This window comes from Rutidosis leptorrhynchoides, chromosome 4 (assembly GCF_046630445.1).
Source record: "Rutidosis leptorrhynchoides isolate AG116_Rl617_1_P2 chromosome 4, CSIRO_AGI_Rlap_v1, whole genome shotgun sequence".
Lineage (NCBI taxonomy): Eukaryota > Viridiplantae > Streptophyta > Magnoliopsida > Asterales > Asteraceae > Rutidosis > Rutidosis leptorrhynchoides.
In genome coordinates, this window is record NC_092336.1 from 631,440 (window position 1) to 637,324 (window position 5,885).

The following is a 5,885-nucleotide window of genomic DNA, read 5'->3' on the forward strand; positions in this document are numbered from 1 at the left end:
TAGGAACAGTTAGCGTAGATTCTTAACAAAATTTCTCATAGTTAATTTGTTTGTTTCTAACAAATTTTATTTTGTCAAATGTTTTCTTCATTATGCCACTTGTTGGATTCTGATAAATCAAAATCCAAATATGAAATTGGATGAATATGGTTATTCTGTGGTGAATGGATTTGTATATTGGTGGATGTAAGTAGGATAGTATATGACTGTTGAAACAGATTCGAAGAACGTACAATGTAACTTATTAATGTGAAATTTAAATATTCCTCGGGTATTACCTACCCGTTAAAATATTTTCACCATTAACAGTTTATACAAGAGAATTTTTTTTTTTAATTACAATCTTTATGAAAACATATATACATATATATTTTCTTCAGATGTATTCATGGATTTAATGAGTTAATATGATATTAAACTCATTTGCTTTTCGGTTAGAACTAGAATAAATAATCTCTAAAACTTTAGAGATTACATATTCGCCATGTCGAACGAAGATAAATGAGGTAGAACGATACGTAGAACGAAGATCATACTCAAAGTACAGATGATGATATTGAGGCATGGATTGTTGATGGTACTGATGCTGTTATTGATGGTACTGTTGGTGCCGGTGATGTTGCTGAAGCTGGTACATTTTGCACCATATTCTCCGAATTGATTATTCGAGCGCGAAGTTTGTTGACTTATTACTCCAGAATGATTGTCGGTCGGAACGAGCGGATGAATAAGGTTCAGAATTGTGGATAGAATATGATCTTGTCGAGTTACCCTGGAAATGAGACTGAAAATGGTGTCTCGAACAGGTTCACCAGTAAACGCTTCAGGTTCATTGTCAAGAGGTGAATTCGGTTGATGGAAGGGATTGCCTTCTGCACGTTTCCATTAATTAAGTCAACTACGAACCCATCAGAAGAAGTGATAATGGCTGATTGGTTGATTCATACCGATGACGCTGTTTTCGGAGCTTAGGTGAACATCTATGTCGGAATAGCTGTCGGAATAACTATCGGAATAGCTATCGGAATCTGAGGGACTCGAACTGGTTGCAGGATTCATCTCGTACGATAAGATGAAGGATTTTCGATAAGAAATAGATTATAGGATGTAGATTAGTACCCTACAATACATAATTTACATATGCATATATAATACTAAAATCCCATAAGTTACGGAGGAATCTACGGAAGTTTTCAGGCAAAGTTACAGTAACAGATATGCTAAGATATGAATTAGCAGATACACTAAGATACGAATATTGTTTATACACTATTCATGCAATCATTGCAGTAAGATGTATCTAGACTAAGAATGATAAGCAGGTAATTTCCTAAGGATGATAAGCAGATGATTTCCGACACGAAATGATAAGCAAAACTTTTGACATGCAGACACGGTCGAAGTCCAGACTCACTAATGCATCTAAACAACTATCAGTTAGACACACTAATACAAGACCAGGTTCGCTAAGACCACCGCTCTGATACCAACTGAAATGACCTGTCCTAATCCATCCGGACGAAGTCCATATCGATTATAAACAATTCACAACAGTTGATTACATCGCGAGGTACTTGACCTTTATATGATACATTTTACAAACATTGCATTCGTTTTTGAAAAGTCAATCTTTCATTACATCGAAAGTTGACGGCATGCATACCATTTCATAATATATCTAACTATAATTGACTTAACAATAATCTTGATGAACTCAACGACTCGAATGCAACGTCTTTTGAAATATGTCATGAATGACTCCAAATTATATCTTTAAAATGAGCAATTGCACAGTAGAAGATTTCTTTCGTACCTAAGAATAAACATGCTTTCAAGTGTCAACCAAAAGGTTGGTGAGTTCATTAGTTTAGCATAAATAATCATTTCATAATTTTAATAGACCACAAGATTTCATATTTCCAATTCTCATAAACATACGTCCCATACATAGAGACAAAAATATCATTCATATGGATTGAACACCTGGTAACCGACATTCACAATATATATATTAGAATATCCCCATCATTCCGGGATCCTCCTTCGGACATGATATAAATTTCGAAGTACTAAAGCATTCGGTACTTTGGATGGAGCTTGTTGGGCCCGATAGATCTATCTTTAGAGTTCGCGTCAATTAGGGTGTCTGTTCCCTAATTCTTAGATTACCAGACTTAATAAAAAGGGGCATATTCGATTCGATAATCCAACCATAGAATGTATTTTCGATTACTTGTGTCCATCTCGTAAAACAGTTATAAAAACAGCGCATGTATTCTCAGTCCCAAAAATATATATTGCAAAAGCATTTAAAAAGGGAATAATGGAACTCACGCATATAAATATTGTAAAACAGTTAATAAAGCATTTGCATGTATTCTCAGCCCAAAAACGTAAAGAGTAAAAAGGGCAAATGAAACTCACCTAATGTATTTTGTAGTAAAAATACATATGACAACATTAGACAAACTGAACAATGCAGGGTTGGCATCGGATTCACGAACCTATATCATTTGTATATTTATTAATATACATCGTTGTAATTGAACAAATATATATATAAATTTATACGTTATATCTCTTTTATCTTAATAATATAAATATGGTTCTCATATTCATTTTGTTATATAAAAATATTAATCTTGTTATGTTATATGTATTAAATAAATTTTTAATATTTGTATATATATCATTTGTATATTAATAATAATAGTAGTCAAAATAATATTAATAGTGATAAATGATATTAGTTATAATACTTAATATTACTAGTGAGATAATAGTGTTAATAATTTTATCAATGATAATGATAATGATATTAATAATTATATTTGTAAAATATTAATTTTTCTGTTAATAGTAGTTATGTTACCGATTTTTAGTAATTTACATAATAATACTTGTGATAATACAAATAATAATACTTATGTTAATATTAACAATTATATTATTTATAAAAAGATACTAATACTAATATCTATAAAAATAATAATAATTTGTATTATTTTCATATTGATGATAATCGTAATCTTAATCTTAATGTTGATATTAATACTAAATTGATAAGATTACTAATAATAATAATGTTATTAATACTTCTAACAATATAAGTGATAATGATTATTATACTTGTACCTATAATAATAATAATTATTATTATAACATTAATAATAACAATAATGATAATATTACTAATTAGTTTAATGATAATTATAATTATATCAATAAAAGTGATGACAATGTTAATAATAATACCTATGTTATTAATTATCATAATAATAATAATACTAATAATATTTATCGATATTTCCTGTTAATAACTAAAATAATAATAATAATAGTAGTCTTATTATAAATTTTTTTTTATAATAATAACAACAATTACTAATAACAATAATAGTAATAATAATAATAATAATAATAATAATGATAATAATAGAGATAAAATAAAAGAGTATACCCTTGTAAGGGGTCTCTAAAAAGAAATGGTCTGGACCGGAATCGAACCCGTGACCTCCCGCTTATACACAATCCCTCCAAACCATTACTCTGCCGTTACACCTCTGATTGAATTCCCATTTTAATTAACTATAACCCCTCTTATCTGTTTTGATTTCCTTCTTCTTCTTCTACTCTTGTCAGTCGACCAGTTGAGAATCAACAACAATCACCAGGTTCCAAATTTAATTACTTTGTAAAAATGGAACTTAAGTAAACTGAATGTGATGGAAATAGTTTATCAATCACAGAAGAAAGAAGGAAAAAAAAAATTTAAAAGGCTGTATCAGCCTTCGGATGAACACGATGAAACCAAAAAGCAAAATTGATTCTAGAGGCTGTTACAGAGCACGAGTTCAACATGAAAGAGGTGTTAAATCATATTTAAAAACTTTATGGATAATCAATTTAACTTGAAATATAAAGCTGAGTTTGAATTTTGCTAAGATCAATCGTTTTGACTTTTGAAACTAAAGTTTGACTTCCAAAATTCGTTCTTGATACAAAGAATTAGGATCTGTAACTTTACAGATAGTTTAGACTAAAGATTTAAAACCACATTGCATTTACAGATTTTTGAATAAAGCTCTAATTCGTGAATTGGTTAAAAAGCGAGATATACAGAGGTGTCGAGCTGTAACATGAGTTTTTGAAGAAAAAAAAATTATCATTTTCAAACAAATGAATATGGTAATTGAGAAGGAGATTGTAAAGTTATTTGTAACTCTTAACAGCTGGAATTGAATCAGGTTTTGTCAAATTGGTCGATAAATCCAATACTAGAAACAAAAAGATAAATAAGAAAAAAATAAAGACGTACGATTTTCCTTTAACTGCTTTTGTTATTTTCTGCTTGTTTGGAATATCTTCTGCTTTTGTTTTAGACAGAATATTGAATTACCTTTAGTTGAAAAATGAACGCAAACTTAATTCACGGGTTCTTCTGTATTCACAATTATATATAAGATATCTATTTTATTATTTATTAATTCAATTAATAATACAGATTTATTTATATAACAGCATCTATTTTTATAAATGGCTGTTTTTTTTATATAAAATTCTGTATATTCATATAAATCTTTATGTATTTATATATATAATCGTATATATATATATATATATTTATTTGTAAGCAGTTATATAAATACATTCATAATTTATATATAAATATATTTATATGTATTCGATTTTTCTATATATGTTTTTATTTATATATATATATATATATATATATATATATATATATATATATATATATATATATATATATATATATATATATATATATATTAAATATATAAAGAAACATAATATAATATTATTAATTATATAAATATAAATATTAATTTTAATAATAACGGTGAAACTAATAATATTAGTGATAATAGAAATGATAATAATATCAATAATATTAATTTTTCTTGCACATATCCAGTTTTATATATTCATTTTTTATATATAATAATATTAATTATTCAAATATTCATAATATAGTTTATAATGAAATTATTATTAGTAATATTAACATAATGGTTATATTCACACTTGTAATTTAATATATTATAATTTATAAATTTTATCCTAGTTACTAATTATATAGTATATTATATGTTAACTTAATTCTAACTTAATTCAAGTGTTTACTATTTATAATTTATAATCCATATGATATTATTTATGTTCAGAATTTATATATATATATAAATATATATATATATATATATATATATATATATATATATATATATATATATATATATATATATATATATATATATATATATATATATATATATATATATATATTTTAATAGCAATTTATTTATTCTGCACCTCATTTTCACATTATTATTTCCAATTGATTGAACTACATTTTAAAAGAAATATTTATGTATACTTGTAATTATATTTATATCTATATATTCAATTACAACTAATTGTTCGTGAATCGTTGGGAATGGTTAAAAGGACAGATGCATGTATGTAAACCGTTTCAAAGATTTCGAGACTCAACATTACAGACCTTGCTTATCGTGTCGAAATCAAATAAGATTCAAGTTTAAATTTGGTCGGAAATTCCCGGGTCATCACATGTAGTTCATTGTTAATATACTTAATGATATGTTTACTTATCATAATATTATGTTATCTATATATATATCCATATATATGTCATCATATAGTTTTTACAATTTTTAACGTTCGTGAATCGCCGGTCAACTTGGGTGGTCAATTGTCTATATGAAACCTATTTCAATTAATAAAGTCTTAACAAGTTTGATTGCTTAACATGTTGGAAACATTTAATCATGTAAATATCAATTTCATTTAATATATAAAAACATGGAAAAGTTCGGGTCACTACATTAGTATGCAACAGCGGA